The sequence below is a fragment of the Pelophylax lessonae genome (genome assembly GCF_965119305.1).
Source record: "Pelophylax lessonae genome assembly, chromosome: 2".
NCBI classification, from domain to species: Eukaryota; Metazoa; Chordata; class Amphibia; order Anura; family Ranidae; genus Pelophylax; species Pelophylax lessonae.
The window spans coordinates 354,188,148-354,207,093 of record NC_138769.1 but is presented as its reverse complement, the minus strand read 5'-3'; positions in this window follow the sequence as shown (position 1 = coordinate 354,207,093).

Sequence of the window (18,946 nt, the reverse complement as noted above, 5' to 3'; positions counted from 1 at the left end):
ATAGTGAACAGAAATAAACTATGAAAGTCCCATGTAGGAGTTCTAAGTTGGTAAAATTTGAACTTGAAGGTGCTAGATCGTGAGTGGTTCACTGTCCAAAGTAACACGCATCACCTTCGCCACCAAGTGTAGCTGACCACCGAAGACACCACCACCATAGATATAATGCAAATGCCTGCTCACCAGCAGTACTGGACCTCTTATGACAGGAGGCCAGTAGCGCTTTTTGGCTGATTACCCCGCCAGGGCCTTGTAGCGGTATTCCTGTGGATTTTTTTTTCCTTTCCAGCATAGTCCTCTCCTCAGTGATTATCTTTTTGAAAACTTTTATAGACATACTCGGATATCAATACATTTCTAATGGACCTTTAAGATTTACCTTGAGGAGCTTTTATTTCTTTACAATGCGGATTCGAAAAAGTATATATTAACAACATGGGAAAAGTACTGAAATGGACATGACATATGTAAAGATTGAAAATCTTCAATGCTAATATACATATACTTTGAATTTGAATATATTTGAATTTTATTATAAAAACTAGTTGATGTTCTGTGCTTGGTGGTTGAATCATTTTTACCTATGGCTAGTTTATTCTCTAATCCCTTTGTCCGAATGGTTATTTAAAGTGGAACTTGAGTATAAAAAACATGATCCTGTGCTATGCCCATGCAGGAGAAAACAACAGGTTCACTTTCATTTTCCCACCCTCTCCTTCCCAGCAGTACATACTTAACTTTCCCCCACTCCAATGCCACTCCATTCTGTTGCCAGGAGCAAGAGAACCACCCTGCATAATGGGCTATTGTTCAAGTCATAGCTTACACAGGGCTACAGATCCTCCCCACGTGTGTTTAGTGATTGGCTTAGCACTGTCACATGGAGTAAGTCCTGTGCTCCTCCATACCTACCCAGAGCAGCAGGAAGCAAATGAATGCTTATTAGGTGTGTTGCTTGGTTTTGAGAGATGAAAGTGTTACTAAACCCACAACTGTAAAATCAGTGTGTATATGCAGTAAAGCATGCTTTTTATACTCACTGTGAAATATAAGGGGATAATCTTCCGCATTGTGTAAAAAGGCTGTTTGAGCCTGTCTTCTCTGATCCTCCCCTTCTTCCACAGTCTCCAAACCATTCCCTGATAAGCTAGAGCCTTTGGATTCACTCTGTACATGCTTAGTTTGGTGTGCTAGGGAGCTATTTTTTTTTTTTCTTGTGAGAGTGCATGTGATCAGCACAGAGCCAATCAGCACTGTCCAGAGAGAGGGTCAGGGGTCATTCTACTCCTCAGTCAGAGTAGAATGAAAACTCCATCTACGAGCTTTAACCAGTGTTCGGGTGAACCCTGATAGAAGTCACATGACTGCTATATTATGCTGATGAGAAAAGGTTTTAGCAGTTTATATTTAATAAAATAATTTTATTTCCATGTTCTGTGTCCTGTGGGAGATCAGATATAGTGAATGCAGGCTTCTGGGTTTAATAACACTTTAATTCAAACTCATTGCTTTGCCCTGCATAAACAAGTGCAGGTTTACTTTAACAGTTTGTGCACAACAAAATCACCTATATTTCTTTCAGATGTTCCTTTGCACCTTTGCCAACCAGCACAGCTTGGTTCTTTCCCTCCAAAGTAGAAGTGCAACCTAATTAGGGGCACTGCTGTTTTCTCCTGGCAGTTGTTCCCATGTGTGCTGTAGCAGAGCCTGTTTGGCCCCTAGTATTAGTCCTTCCTCTCCCAGTCTGAATGCTACTGTAGAGGAAATCACAAATGGCATACCTGAATAATATAAATTCATATCTTCCTTTTTTTCGCTTAAATCAAAAAGTTAATGGGGTTTTATGTGAACATATTTGGGAAGATTTACTAAAACTGGTGCAGCTGTGCGTAGTAATCAATCAGCTTCTAAGTTTTATTGCTACAGCTTAATTGAGCAAGCTGAAGTTAGAAGCTAATAGGTTACTATGCACAGATTCTGTGTGCACAAATTTTAGTAAATCTCCCCCATGTCTTTTATCAAAACTGCTCAGTGTCCCAGTGCTGTATTTTGGCCTAGGCCAACAAGGCCCAGGCCTAGGGCGGCACTTTGCAGGGGGGCAGCAAAAAAGCCACCCCCCCCCTCCACCTGAGACTCTATTGGCCACTGGTTGCTAGAGGCGTCGCTCTCACCCCTCTCTCTCTCACACCCCCTCTCTCTCTTTCACTCACCCCCCTCTCACCTTCCCTCTCTCTCACCCCCTCTCTCTTTCACCCCCTTCTCCCTCTCACCCCCTCCTCTCCCTCCCTCTCACTCACCCCCTCTTTATCTCTCTCTCACCCCTCTCTCTCTCTCATCCCCCCTCTCTCTCATACCCCTCTCTCTCACCCCCCTCTCTCTCATCCCCCTCTCTCTCTCACCCCCTCTCTCTTATCCCCCTCTCTCTCTCATCCACCCTCTCTCTCTCTCACCCCCCCTCTCTCATCCCCCACTCTCTCTCTCTTTCTCTGTCTCTCTTATCCCCCTCTCTCTCCCCCCTCTCTCTCATCCCCCCTCTCTCTCTCACCCCTCACTCTTATCCCCCTCTCTCTCTCTCTCCCTCTCTCTCTTCCTCTCTCTCTCATCCTCTCTCTCTCTCTCCCTCTCTCTCTCTCTCGCTCACCCCCCTTCTCTCCTCCCCCCCCTCTCTCTCTCATCCCCCCCTCTCTCTCTCATCCCCCCCTCTCTCTCTCATCCCCCCTCTCTCTCTCTCTCCCTCCCTCACCCACCCCCTCTCTCCCTCCCTCACCCCCTATCTCTCCCTCCCCCTCTCACCCCCCCTCTCATGAGATCTCAGGGGCTCATGCTGGGACTTGTAGTCCTTCAATTGTGGAGGGGGGTCACATCCATTAAAAAGGAAGGATTGGAGTCCAATTTTAGTCTTGCTAGGGCAGCACAAAACCAAAATACACCACTGCAGTGTCCATATACTCTATATGACTTTTAGGCAGTGCTTTTTGGCTGATTGCAATATGTGAGTCAGGGTTCCAGCAATTGTCAGGCATTAGCTACTTCCCTGTCTTTCACACGGTCACTTCTCTTTTCAGCTCTGCGGGAGGCTCTGTTATTTTTGTGGCTGTGCGCTTAATTGTCTAGTGTGCCCTGTTCCCCACATTAGATGCAGTGAACATAGCTTTTCCCATTTCTGTTTACTTCACCTATCCGTTTAATACAACCTAGCAGACTGCAAAGCACTATACCACATGCTTATGTATCTTATGCATTGATGTTAGGGAAGAATATTTTGGGTAGTGTTCACTCACTTATCTGCAATTGTTAAGCTGACCATAGATTTTTGAATGATAATTCGTACGAAAATTCTCATCAGTACATTCAATGACTTGATAAATGTTGAATGAATGGACTTTCCCAAAATAAAACCACATTCATTTCCCCTTGTTTCTGCAGTCTTCCAGGATGGACCAGCGCATTTTTGATTGGTGAGAGCCTGGCACTCACCAATCACAATTGCTCTTGTCTCTCCCGGAAGCCCTACAGAAAGAAGAGAAGCAGGGATTTCAATCCTCCCGGCTGCTACACACGCTGCGGGCACTGACAGCTCATCACCCTTAGAGGCAAGTACAGTGGAGATTAGGACTAGGAGTAGGGTGCTAGTTCACCTTTTTGTTTTGTTTTTCTGAAAAGGTGAACTTACACTTTAAATGTAAAGCAAAGTGCATCAGTCAAACAAGGCAGAAGCATTTGTCTAAGCTAGAAACTGCAAAGTACACCATTGCCCTTGTCATTAGATCGCTCATCCTTTTTGTTCATCAATACCAATACATGTGGGTAGACACAGAGCTAAATGTTCTTAAGCAGAGGAGGTCACATCTAAATAAAGGAACCTGCTTTACAGTCTGCTGAGTGCGTACTAGCTTTCCTCCTGCTGTGTTTTGGAACAGTACTTTTTAGGTCAAAGCCAGTGCTATTGACGACAATGCTATTGAGCGCACTGAATTAAATGCTTTTGATTTTATTATACGCTCTCAGCATTGCAGCAGTGCTTTAGGAAATCTGCACATTTTGTGACACTATTATTTTAAAAGGAACTTGCAATGAAAGAAAAAGGGAGCTGCTGTTGCAGACTTATTTTTAGAGCTCCATGCTCTAGGGTAGCCTTTTTCAACCACAGTCCACAGGCAGCCCGCGGTGCTTCGAGGCTTCTTCAGGTAAATGGCTATTTTGGCCTGATTCACTGGTTGCTAATTAACTTGTGAAGCATGTCACCATGGAGGAGTATATAATGTACAGGCCAGCATACACAGTAGAACTAAAAAACTGCCGCCTTCTCACAGCAATAATCCCTCATAGTAAAGATGCCCCCAATTTCCCACCTCATTACAGACCCCCCCCCCCTTCCTCAATTCAGACCTCTCTCCAACAGTACAGGCTTTTCCCCCCAGGTACAATCACCTCCCCCTCCACAGATCTCTCTCCCCTCCCAGTACAGACCCCCTAGTGCAGAGCACAGACCGCTCCCTCCTTCCGAAAGTCCAATAGCCAGACCCCAGATATAGTCATAGGGCACAGTGCTGCTGTGTCTGGGGTCTGAACAACCCGGCTGTTTGCCACAGTGTACATTGCACAGCAGTGGTAAAAGTAAAAAAAAAAGTCAGGCAGTTATGGTGCCATGAAAGACGATATATATGCTCCTGCGCTTGAGTTGCTAGCAGCTAGCTAGGTACGTGGAAGAGTGACCCCCCACTCAGTGTTGCCAACCTCCCGGAGTAAAATTTACTGGCAGAATGCCCAAAATTTACGGACGGCACCAATTTTTTACTGACATTGCAAAAATGTACATAAAATAGCCGTTTTCTGTGCTAAACTGTGCAAATATGAATAATTAAACTATAAACATGTAGATACTGCTATTAGCAATGTGTTTAAGTTAAACAAAAGTTTAATGAAATTGTCTTGGTTTAGTCAGCAATAGAAGAGACTGGTGGGGGGCCCAAAAGGTGAATCTCCTCAGCCAGTCTGCTCTGCTGAGATGAGCTCTCTCCTCACAGGAGCTTTTAGGCTTCGTTTCCACTATTGCGACTTGCTGTGCGACTTGACACATGTCAAGTCGCACAGCAAGTCAAAAGCCATTGATTTCAATTTGGCCCGTTTTCACTGCCGCGACGACTTCAAAAGTAGTTTGTGCACTACTTTTGGGCCGACTTCAGTGCGACTTCCCTCTATAATGAGGGACAAGTGGCACTGAAAGCAGCAAACAACTTACACTACGAAGTCGCGCTAGAAGTAGCACGACTTCGTAGCCGCAGTAGTGGAAACGGAGGCTTAAGCTACAATGTAAAACAATTTTTCAGCAAGCATTAGGCTTTTAAATTAAAGTTCTTCTCTGGGCACTCTTAAACCACTCTCCCAATTTAAAAGCCTAATGATTGCTGAAAATGGTTTTACATTGTAGCTTAAAAGCTCCTTTCTAATACAATAAATTGCTTCAGCTCTGACATTTGTCTTTGCCAGAGGCAGAGCAAACATTCTTTTTAGTAAAATGACTGAAACATACATTAACCCAGGTCCATCTACACAAAATAAATCTATCTGCTGCATTAACTTAACAGTAAGCTCTGAACAGCAAAGACTGCCTTTATGCCTTTATCTGACCGACCTGTGCCTTCCTGAGCTGGTGTCTGTGACTCCCTCTGTGACTGTGGATGGAAGGATGCTGGCCGTGTCCGACTCCGTCCTGCAGCACAGTCACACTGTCTCCTCTCCAGACTCCACCACGGCTCCATATTCCGCCGCCGCGGCCGGCTGCTCAACTTTAAGCTCAGCTTTGCTCCACATTTTCAAATTCTGGCGCCTGGCGGTGGTGTGGCGGGAAATGCGCCATGACATCCAATCAGCAGCACTCAGCGGCGCCTTGTCACAAGTAGGCGTGCCGCACTCACATCTTCTGAGTCCTGACAGCAGCCAGACCCACCCCCCCTGGCCAGGGCTCCACCCGCCTGCCCGAAAACAGGAAATGATCGGGTCATCTCGGGCATTTCCGGAACTGCACATGCGCAGTTCCGAACCGAGCCGATCGTTGCCGTTTTTCACGGGCACTTTTCTCCTGCTACGGGCATTTATGGGCAGGAGAAAAGTGCCCTGATTTTACGGACTGTCCGTAAATATACGGACGGTTGGCAACACTGCCCCCACTGTCTAGCCTCTGTTTCCGCTGTGCTGCCACTCCCAACAGGTCAGGGAAACCCAGATAGACTCTAAAAATGATAAAAACAAAGAGGGCGCACCGGCCTAGCGCATTAACTTTGCAACAATTTATTAACAAAAGAGAAATCTGTGTAAATAATACTCACAAACGAATGATGTGTGTGTGTGTGTATATAATATATAACAGTCCACCAAATGTCCATGCAGCATATTCTACTGAATAGAGACAGTAGTGGGATGCAGTTCTCCAAATCAAGCTGAAGCCTTTCGAGGGTGACCTCTCTTCTTCAGAGCTCTGAAGAAGAGGGGTTACCCTTGAAAAACACCTCAACTGCATTTGGAGAAATATATATATATATATATATATATATATATATATGTATATATATATATATATATATATATATTTATTTTTTTTTTATTTATCACGCTTGAACAAGTCATTCGTTTGTGAGTATGATGTACACCGATTTCTCTTTTTTTAATAAATTGTTGCAAAGGTAATGCGCTAGACCGGTGTGCCCCATCGTTTTTGGAGTTATGGTGCCATACCTGATGCTAGTGATGCCCGTGTACTGCACTGCACTGCAGGGCAGCCAGGGTAAACTCCAGGGAACACATGTGGAAGGTGGGATAGTCTCTTGCAATGAGGGAGATGTTGTCGGCACTGCTTCAGCAGCGATCCGTCTCTTATAGCAACAGGAGCAGATCTGCACCGCCAGGGCTCTAATCCTGTACACAGGTACAGAAGAGGAAGAGTTAAGTGAAGTGCATGCATTAAGTTTGTGCTAGCTACATGGCAGGATGCCATACCAGTACTGGGAGTGAGGTAGCGGTGACACGCTGGACAGGTGGAGAGAGTAAATGCTCTGAATGTCCCTTCTAATTGCACAAGTGACCATGGTGATGTACAGTAACACCAAGAAAGTTTATTAGGGATCAGCTGTTTAAGTAAAGGTACAGGGTTTCCAACCATCATGAAATTCAAAGTCAGTTTGTAAAAATCCATGATTTTTACATCTTTTCATGAATGTCAATTATGGACATGCAGTCTGCATGTCCGTAATGGACATTCACGGACAGATGTATAATTCACAGATTTTACAAACTGTCTGTGAATTTACTGACAGTTGGCGACACTCCTGTGTAAGGCAGTGACCCTAAACAAAGTGCCTAGCTTAGCCCAGGAGAACCCTCCCCAGGGTGAATCTCGCTTGGTTCCCAACCAGGAGGGAAACATGGAGGACGTAAGGACCACCACCCTTACACACTTATAACTTATTTCTCTTTGCCTACTGTCAACCATGTCACTGATGCAAAAAGCTATGAGCCACAGGAATCACTGGATTAATGCGATCAAAAATATATATATACACTATATTACCAAAAGTATTGGGACGCCTGCCTTTACACGAACATGAACTTTAATGGCATGCCAGTCTTAGTCCGATTCACTATCAAGTTGGCCCACCCTTTGCAGCTATAACAGCTTCAACTCTTCTGGGAAGGCTGTCCACAAGGTTTAAGAGTGTGTCTATGGGAATGTTTGACCATTCTTCCAAAAGCACATTTGTCAGGCAGTGATGAGGATGAGACGGCCTGGTTCGCAGTCTCTGCTCTAATTCATCCCAAAGGTGTTTTATTGTGTTGAGAACGGGATTCTGTGCAGGCCAATCAAGTTCCTCCACCCCAAACTCGCTCATCCATGTTTTTTTGGACCTTGCTTTGTGCACTGGAGCAGGGCCGTCTTTAATATTGATTGGGCCCTGGGCAAAAATTTTCTTGGGACATACATAAAAATAGCAGGTAGACTCAAAATCAGTTTACTGCAGCAGATCATGCAGTGATTACAGTTGGTTGCCAGAGGTTACAGTCTATCCTTACTGCTCACAGACTGGTTGCTGGAGGTTACAATACATAATTTTTGCTTGCCAATTGGTTGCTAAAGGTTACTGCACATTATTGCTGCTCACTGATTGGTTGCTACTGTCCACTGATTATTGATTGCTACAGCTAATTGCACAATATTACCACTGACTGAGCAGTGGAGCCATCCCAAATAATTGCGCAAGTAAAGCGGCACATTAATACATCTACTACAGGAGAGGGTCAGAGATTGCAAACGTACTACAGGAGAGCCTCAGAGACTGCAGACATACTACAGAAGATGGTCAGAGACTGCAGACATACTACAAGAGACAGTCAGGGACTGCAGATATGGTACAAGCGACGGTCAGAGACTGCGGACATGGTACAGGAGAGGGTCAGAGGCTGCGGACATGGTACAGGAGAGGGTCATAGGCTGCGGACATGGTACAGAAGAGGGTCAGAGGCTGCAGACATGGTACAGGAGAGAGTCAGAGGCTGCGGACATGGTACAGGAGAGGGTCAGAGGCTGCGGACATGGTACAGGAGAGGGTCAGAGGCTGCGGACATGGTACAGGAGGGGGGTCAGAGGCTGCAGACATGGTACAGGAGGGGGTCAGGGGCTGCGGACATGGTACAGGAAGGGGGTCAGAGGCTGCGGACATGGTACAGGAGGGGGGTCAGAGGCTGCGGACCTGGTACAGGAGAGGGTCAGAGGCTGTGCACATGGTACAGGAGGGGGGTCAGAGGCTGCGCACATGGTACAGGAGGGGGGTCAGAGGCTGCGCACATGGTACAGGAGGGGGGTCAGAGGCTGCGGACATGGTACAGGAGGGGGGTCAGAGGCTGCGGACATGGTACAGGAGGGGGGTCAGAGGCTGCGGACATGGTACAGGAGGGGGGTCAGAGGCTGCGGACATGGTACAGGAGAGGGTCAGAGGCTGCGCACATGGTACAGGAGAGGGGTCAGAGGCTGCGCACATGGCACAGGAGGGGGGGTCAGAGGCTGCGGACATGGTACAGGAGGGGGGTCAGAGGCTGTGGACATGGTACAGGAGGGGGGTCAGAGGCTGCAGACATGGTACAGGAGATGGTCAGAGGCTGCAGACATGGTACAGGAGATGGTCAGAGACTGCAGACATGATACATAAGATGGTCAGAGACTGCAGACATGGTACAGGAGGGGGGTCAGAGGCTGCAGACATGGTACAGGAGATGGTCAGAGACTGCAGACATGGTACAGGAGGGGGGTCAGAGGTTGCTGACATGGTACAGGAGATGGTCAGAGACTGCAGACATGGTACAGGAGGGGGGTCAGAGGCTGCGGACATGGTACAGGAGGGGGGTCAGAGGCTGTGGACATGGTACAGGAGATGGTCAGAGACTGCAGACATGATACAGAAGATGGTCAGAGAAGATGGTCAGAGACTGCAGACATAGTACAGGAGATGGCCAGAGACTGCAGACATGGTAGAGGAGATGGTCAGAGATTGCAGACATGGTTGATTCAAGAGATGGTCAGGGACTGAGTTTACAGCTGAACCCGGTGTAAAAGTGTATAGTATCGCAGGGCTGCTCCACTCTTTTTAAACTAGCTGTGCAGGATCAAGTCAGTAAAAGTGACAGAAGACAGCAGCACATCCAATTTCCAAAATAAAAATTGTCTTACAAACAGTTAACTGCTGAAGATTAGTGGAGTTCAGTAAACAGGTAATGGGTTTGTGAAGCTTCTAACCTGAACCAACAGTAAATGCTGCAAAAGTACAGCTCAGGGAGATAAAACATAAGCAGTGAGGGGAGAGGAGGCTGATCGATAACCTGCACAATGCCTGAATACACAGCTATCTGGAACACACTGCAGCCCACCAGCATTACATGTGACATTGCAGCCCACCAGCATTACATGTGACATTGCTCTAACTGTAGCCATACCTTCTTGTTCTTGCATCTATCTCCCTGGTGCTCCCAGTCAAATGTGGCGGGCTGGAGAGGGGCGGGGGAGGAGTGTGATACTGCCTGCTGACTGGCTGTGGATGGAAGGGAGGAGGAGCTCCACATCTAGCCCGCCCATCCCCGACATCAGAGCTCCGATCTGACAGCTCTGCTCTCTCACTCTCACTGACACTGTGCTGGACAGTCACACTGAATGTAGAGCCAGACTGTCAGTACACTGCCCCTGAATCCGGGGACATGCAGGGAGGTTCTGAAGGAGCAGCGCCCTGTCACTTGTGCTTCTGTGCTACAAGTGACAGAAAATAGCGGTGATAGTGGACCTGCTTTGGGCCCCTCAATAAAGATTGGGCCCTGGGCAGTTGCCCCGGTTTGCCCCTTGGTAAAGACGGCCCTGCACTGGAGTGAAGTCATGTTGGAACAGGAAAGGGCCATCTCCAAACTGTTCCCACAAAGTTGGGAGCATGAAATGGTCCAAAATGTCTTGTTATGCTGATGCCTTAAGAGTTCTCTTCACTGGAACTAAGGGGCCAAGCACAACCCCTGAAAAACAACCTCACACCATAATCCCCCCTCCACCAAATGATTTGGACCAATGTTGTCATGTAGCCAAGGAAACCTGCATGTGTAGGAACATTTGCAAGAAACAAAGTCCTCAGGAAAGATTGCTAAATTACATCAACCATAAGGAATATGATTCCATGGTGTGGGTTTAGGGGGAGCATTGGTCCTCACTTTGATAAATAATAAATTGTTAGATATCAGTGTCTTCCTCTGCTTAAAGTGTTGCTAAACCCAAGACCCTGCATTCACTATATCTGTTTTTTTACTGTACGCAAAACATGGAAATGCAATTATTTTAGTAAATATAAACTGCTAAATACCTTTTCTCATCTGCGGTATACAGCAGTCTTGTGACTTCTATCAGTGCCTGGGTAAAGTTTGTAGGAGGGATTTTCATTCTACTCTGACTGTCCTATGAGGTTGCAGGACCCCTGACCTCTGCCTGGAGAGTGCTGATTGTGCCGGTCACATGCATTCTCCCAAAAACAAAAAACAAAGAAAAACCTCTTGCAATAAACACCAAACTGAGCATGTGCAGAGTGACTCCAAAGGCTCGTTACTATCAGGTGATGGACTGGGGACAGTGGAAGGGGAGGATCAGAGAAGACAGAATCCAATACCGTATTTATCCGTGTACAACATGCACTTCCTCCTAAAAATGGAGGAAAAAGTAACAGTGCGTGTTATACGCCGATATAAAAAAAATAGAAAGTCCAGGAAGCAGCTCCGAGAGGTAGAAGGGGGCGGGCGGCGCCGAGGAGAAGGAAGGACGCGCTGTCATCGGAAGTCCCGCCTCCTATGCCAACGTCTATCATAAGCGCCGGGACTTCCGATGACAGCGCGTCCTTCCTTCTCCTCGGCGCCGCCCACCCATTTCTACCTCTCGGCACTGCTTCCTGGACATTTTTAAAAGTGATTCAGATAGTGTCACTGGCGCTGGCGAGGCTGCAATTATGGGCACTGGTGCTGGCGAGGCTGCAATTATGGGCACTGGCGCTGGCGAGGCTGCAATTATGGGCACTGGTGAGGCTGCAATTATGGGCACTGGCGAGGCTGCAATTATGGGCACTGCACTGGCGAGGCTGCATGTATGGGCACTGCGCTGGCGAGGCTGCATTTAAGGACACTGTGCTGGCGCGGAGGCATTTAAGAACACTGCACTGGCGAGGCTGCATTCATGGGCACTGGGCTGATGAGGCTGCATTCGTTGGCACTGCGCTGATGAGGCTGCATTCATGGGGACTGCGCTGATGAGGCTGCATCTGCATTCGTGGGCACTGGTGAGACTACATTTGATTAAAAAAAAAATGTTCTGAGTTCAAAGCTGTTTATTTTAAATTTCAGCTTTTTTCCTGAAATTTCTGCCCTAAAATTTAGGTGCGTGTTATACGCCGGCGCGTGTTATACACCGCTGCGTGTTATACGCCGATAAATACGGTAGTCTTTTTACACAATGCAGAGGGTTGACCCCTTAGGTTCCACAGTGAGTATAACAAGCATGCTTTACTGCATAAAGGATTGTAAGAGGTGAATGAAAGTCAGCCAGCCCCCAGTCTGATGTACTCACCCTCCAGTCTGTCACCAACCAAATAAAACCTGTCTCTTGGTACAAAGAACAGGGGTTTAGTTGACACACATTTGCACCATGGTTATAAACCTAATTAATTGAGTCTTTGAGACAACAGCCAGTCGTGGATGAGGATGGGTTGGGGGAGGTTGGGCTGTCTCCCTCTCACCTGTTCCCCCATCCACCCATTAGCGGCCATGTGCCTCCAGTGTGAGGACACTAAATTAAGAATGTAGGACTGCAGATTTAAACAGGGTGCCGTGAAGTGGCTCTGCAGCTTTCACATGCGTTTGCAAATGTGTGTCAACTAAACCCCTGTTCTTTATACCAAGAGACAGGTTTTATTTGGTTGGTGACAGACTGGAGGGTGAGTACATCAGACTGGGGGCTGGCTGACTTTCATGCACCTCTTACAATCCTTCAACCTCATTTTGTGTTTTGTTATAGGGATGGAGACGCCGGGCAACACCAGCTTGGGTCTCATATAAAGTCCCACCTAGTCCAATATGCTTTACTGCATATACACACTGATTATACTGTTGTGGGTTTAGTAACACTTTAATGTCAACCATAGATGGCAATCAAATGCAATGGGTTGTGAGGAAGATTTTTTGTGGTGATCTGCCTGTCTCAGGTGACTGGTTTGTGGCACTTTCATTCCCTTTTTCGTTTGCAAAGACAAGGCCATGTATGAGAACTCGAAATCAGTACAAAGGTGTGAACTTTATAGGTTCCTAATCTTGCTTTCATAAATGCAAATATTTACATATGGCAGGGAAAGAACGGTCTTTTTCTGGTCTTTACCCAACAAAGTATTTGAGCAAGTAAAGTTTCCACTGTATTCTTATACCAAAAAAAACTCAAAAAGCTATTTGTTTTAAGTTATAAGGTTTAATGTTGCCTGCTGCTTGCCTGAAATAATTGGGCCAGGGTTTTCATTTAACTATGAAATCGGACATGACCGATTGATTATCTTTCTGTAGCTGACTGCCAGACTATGAGGCTATTGATTGTACTGTAGTCCTGTGCAGAGTAAATACTTTATCACTACTGAGTTTAGCAAGAATGGCCATGTTGTACTATGTTGACCATGCATTTTATGATAATTTACCTATTATTGGTAGAGATCAGATCTGTTAAAAAAACCAAGATGTATCAGTAAAATTATTTGAATAACATTCAATGAATTTAGCGCACTGGCAGCAAAACAGAAGTCATGCTTTCCAGAAAATCCAAAGAGGATGCAGAGATTGAAGCCACAATCTGTACCATAGTCTGCACAGGCAAACTATAAATGGGTATGTGCCTGCTGTTCTGTGCTTGAGCACTAGTCCATTTTATTAAAGTGAAATTGTGAAGATTTTAAGTATCATTTTATTTTAATTGGTTTGGAAAGTTTATTACACATTGTTTAATTTTATTCAAATGTAATCATTATTTCAGAAATAAACATTACTTACAGCATATGTTTCATGCCTTAACCACTTAAGCCCCGGAAGATTTTACCCCCTTCCTGACCAGGGGGTATTTTGCGATTCGGCACTGCATGACTTTAACGGACAATTGCACGGTCGTGCGATGCTGTACCTAAACGAATTTGACGTCCTTTTTTTTCCCACAAACAGAGCTTTCTTTTGGTGGTATTTGATCACCTGTGCAATTTTTTGATCATGCGCTATAAACAAAAAAAGAGCGACAATTTTGCAAAAATAACAATATTTTTCACATTTTTTTATATGAAATTCCCCCCAAAAAATGTAAAAATCAAAATTTTTTAACATTTTCGGCCAATGCTACATATGTTTGGTAAAAAAAAAAAAAATCGCAAAAAGCGTATTTTGATTGGTTTGCGCAAAAGTTATCGCGTTTACTAACAAAGGGAAAGATTTTTGTCATTTTTGTTGTTTTTTTTTTAACGCGTAATGGAAGCGATCTGCAATTTTTTTTGCGGGACTGCGACATTGGGGCGGACAGATCGGACCCTTGACTGACATTTTTGACACTTTTGGGGTTACCAGTGACATTTCTACAGTAATCAGTGCTATACATATGCACTGTTACTGTAAAATGACACTGGTAGTGAAGGGGTAACTTTTTTTGAGAGGAAGGGGTGGTGTGTGTCCCTAGGGGCGTGATTCTAACTGTGATTGGCTGTGGCTTGAGCCATAGTAGAACCGTATGATCACTGTTTCTACACAGGGGAGAATGACAGGCGGCTTGTTTACATCAGCCTGCCTTTCTCCCTCTCCACCCGACGATCTCGAGTGACCGGCGGACCCGATGTCACACGCGCGGGGGAGTCCGTGACCATGGGAGCGCGCCTCCGGCGGCGCGTGCTAGCTCCCCAGAGCCTCACAGGCTAGTGACGTACCCATACGTCACTTTGCCTGTGAGGGGCTGACCGCCGCAGTATATGTACTTGCGGCGGTCGGCAAGTGGTTAAAAGGTGCATGTTGGGTTGTCTAATAAGAAAGCCCAAAACTAGCTCTACATTGGTGGGCTGCAAACTGAAGCTCTAGAATGTGCAGTCTGTTCTTGGAGAGAATGAACAGGTGTGTCCTTCTGTCATATATCTGACTCATTCTGTTGTGTGTATACCTTGAGTTCCAGACATCTGGGGTTGATTTACTAAAAGCGGAGAGTACAAAATCTGGTGAAGCTATGCATAGAAACCAATCTGCTTCCAGTTTTTTTTTTTTTTTTTTGTCAATGCTTAACTGAACAAGCTGAACTTAGATTGGCTACCACGCACAGCTGCACCAGATTTTTCACTCTATAGGTTTAGTAAATCAACCCCAACTGCGTCTAGGAAGATGAATCTGGGAGAATGATGTCAACATTCTGCTTCAGACAGGTGGAAGATTCTACACATACTCCTCCCCACCTCACAGGGATCACTCAATTACCTTTGTAGAAAGTCAGAACGTGAGCAACAGCAGCATGGAGCCTAATCTATGTGATACAGCTTGTGTACACAGCCAAGAATTAGTAAAGTTAGTGCATATGGTCCAAAATTTACCTGATTGTCTCTTCTATGCCCGAATCTTAGCCCAGGAAGCTGATGTTGACCCTGGGTAATGCCAGAACACAAATGGCTCCCTCTTCCTTGGAAAAAACGGAAAATTTATATCAAATACTTACCGTAATTTTCCTTTCCTGATGGACTCCATGGCAGCATACGTATCGGGTTTGGCCCCGCCTCCAAACCTACCCATAGGACCTCACTCCCATAAATCTTTGCTCCTGTTCAGCACACGTGTTCTGTAACTATCCTCCACAGAAAATCCGGGAGGGAACTCCTGCTGCCATGGAGTCCATCAGGAAAGGAAAATTACGGTAAGTATTTGATATAAATTTTCCGTTTTCCTGACAGACTCCATGGCAGCATACGTATCGGGAAATAACTCGCCGTACACACAGGGTGGGCAGGTGCTGAACAGAAAAAATTTAATGCATTTTGTCAAACAGACAGGACTTGCAAACCAAAATTCACAGAAGAAAGAGCCGCTGGCTCAACACAGTAATGGGATAAAAAAGTGTTAATAGAGGACCACGACGCTGCTCTGCAGATGACTTCAGGAGCCACATGTCTGGATACTGCCCAGGAGGTAGAGATGCTCCGCGTCGAATGAGCTGTAACTACTGCTGGAGGGGTCAAGCCCTTAGCCCTATATGCCCACTGGATGGTCTGGATGATCCAAGAGGAAATGGATCTCGTCGAGGCTCTTGAACCTTTGTTTTTTCCATAGAAGGTAACAAAAAGATGTTCTGATTTCCTGAAAGAGGAAGTGGCATCTAAATATTTCTTAATACACTTTCCAACATCCAGCGGATGAACCGAAGATTCTTCCTCTTCCTGTCTAAAGGTTGGTAATACTGTTTCTATGTTTTCATGGAAGACAGAAGTCCTTTTTGGTCTCGCATCCAGCATGGGAATGAGCACCACTCTGTCAGGAAAAAAAGTTAAGAAAGGCTCTTGTGTCCCAAAGGACCCAATTTCCGACACTCTTTTTGCTGAGGTTACAGCTACCAGAAATACTGTTATCAGGGTAAGCTCTCTTACGGTCAAAGAATCAGACATGTCTTGCATCTGACCCGCCAGGAAATCCAGAACTAGCGGCAGATCCCACTTAGGAAACCTGGGTTTTCTCTGAGGTCTGATTCTCACTGCTCCTTGGAAGAATTGACGAATTAAGGCATGAGTGGCCCAAGAGATCCCTGTAAAAGCGGAAATAGCCGAGACCTGGACTCTGAGCAAACTCACTGATAGAGGCAAATCCAATCCTGATTGGAGAAAGCTCAATACGTCCTGGATCTTAATGGAAGATTGAGGATCAGGCCTTGTAGTCAACTGTGCAGAAAATTTCTCCCAGATTCTCTGATAAACTCTGTTCGTTGAGTTTCTTCTAGCACTAAGCAATGTAGAAATTGCCGTTTCTGGACAGCCTAAAGCCTGCAATCTCCTCCTCTCAACATCCAGACCCTAAGATGTAGACGGTCTGGGCACGGATGGAGTACAGACCCCTGGGACAACAGATCCGGTCTGAAGGGTAGCGGGATTGGGTCTCGGACACTGAGTAGCGTCAGAAGGGGAAACCATGGCCTGTTCGGCCAGAAGGGAATCACCGCCACTACCTCCACTGGCTCCGACCTGAGTCTCCGAAGAAACTGTAACACAATCGGAATTGGTGGGAAGGCATATGCCCTGTGGAATCTCCACTGATCCGAGAGTGCATCCATCCCTGATGCTTGTGGATCTCTGAATCTTGAATAGTACATCGGCAGTTTGTGATTGCAGGGGGAGGCAAAGAGGTCTACCTCTGGAGAGAACCCCAATGTTAGGATCCAGTCGAATGTTTCCTTGTGAAGGGACCATTCGTTGTTGTCCAGGTCCACTCTGGACAGGAAGTCTGCTTTGACATTCTGGACCCCTGGAACATAAACCGCTGAAAGATTCAAGAGATTTCTCTGTGCCCAGGACATAATCGGCTCCACTTCCCTCAATAGGGACCAGCTGCGTGTTCCCCCTTGCCTCCTGATGTATGCCACTGCTGAGGTGTTGTCCAGACGCAGCATGACAGGTTGGTCTTTTGTCAGGTGAGAAAAAGCCCGAAGAGCTTGGAATGCTGCTCGGAGTTCCAGTATGTTGGATACTACTCCTCGAGTGGAAAACTCCCACCTGCCCTGTGCCACCTCCGACAGACAGTGGGCACCCCAGCCTATGTTGCTGGCGTCCGAGGTGACCACTACCCACGGAGCCGGCTTCAGAGAGTGGCAGTTCAGCAGGTGGTCTCTGCATAACCACCAGGGGAGACTCGCTCTCATTGAAGGGGTCAAGAAGATGCGTTGATCCAGATGCCACGTATCCCATTGCTGAAGGAATCCCTTCTGAAAGGGTCTCATCCTCCACAGGGCCCATTTCACCATGGGGACTACTGCGACCATAGTCCCGATCACCTTCAGGCATTGACGTGCCTGAAGATGAGAGGATGAGAGGGCAAAGCGAATCCTGTCTCGAAGTGTCCCTATTTTTTCCTCTGGAAGAGAGATAGTCGCCTTCTCTGTGACAGAGCGCCCAAGTAGATCAGGGACTGAGTTGGAATCAGGTGACTCTTCTCCTTGTTGAGTAACCAACCAAACTTCTGGAGAGTGGACACGACCTGCTCCAGATGAACTAATAGTTGGTCTTTGTCTTGGGACAACAGGAGGAGATCGTCCAAATAGTGGTGAAGACGGATACCTTTCAATCTCAGTAGGGCTACCACGGCCAATAAGATTTTTGAAAAGGTCCGTGGAGATGTTGAGAGCCCGAATGGGAGACATATAAATTGAAGATGTAATCCTCCCACTTCGAACCGGAGAAACCTTTGAAAACCTTCGTCCACAGGGACATGAAAGTAGGCGTCTTTCAAGTCGATGGACACCATCCAATCTGCCGGCTGGACTGACAGCTGTATGGACAACAGGGTCTCCATTTTGAACCTTTCTTTTTTTATGAATTTGTTCAAGAAGGTCAAATCTATTACTGGTCTCCATGATCCGTTCTTCTTTTGGACCAGAAAGAGCGGAGAATATATTCCTTGGCCTCGCTCGGACTCTGGAACGGAGATGACCGCCCCTTGAGCAATGAGAGCTTCGACGTAAGAAAACAAAATCTGACGCCTTTCTTCTAGGAATGGTATGGCGGTAGGTAGGAACCTTGAGCCTGGCGTCTCCTTGAAGACCCACTTGTGGCCTGAGGACACCGTCCTGACAGCCCAGGGGTCCTGAATCGAAGCCGCCCAGACATGCCGGAAGGAGCGTAGACGCGCACCCACCCGACATGTCTGAGCGGGCCCACCTTCAAAAGGACTTAGTGGGCTCACGGTCCCCCGAGGAGACATTCTTTGTCGTCTTCCTGGAAGACTGTCTGGATCTCCAGTTCCGGTTGAACTCCCGACCAGGTCTATAAGAACGAGCCTCCCTGGCCCGGTCAGGAACAAATTTTCTGGCAGGCTGTCCTTTCTTGACGTTGAACTGGCGCCGATCCTGGGGAAGAAACCCAGACTTACCGCCCGTAGCCCGGGTTATGGCCTCGTCAAGTTTATTCCCGAAAAGGGAGGACCCCTCAAAGGGAATACGGCACCAAACTTGCTTTGATGCCGGATCCGCAACCCAAGGGCGGAGCCAAAGAGCTCTTTTAGCTGTAACCGAGGACAGCATAACCCTTGCCAATAGACGGATCAGGTCTATGGAAGCCTCCCCAAGGAACGACGAGCCCAGTCTAAGCTCCTGGATTGGAGCGCTTCTGGCCACCTCCTCCGACACCGATCTGAC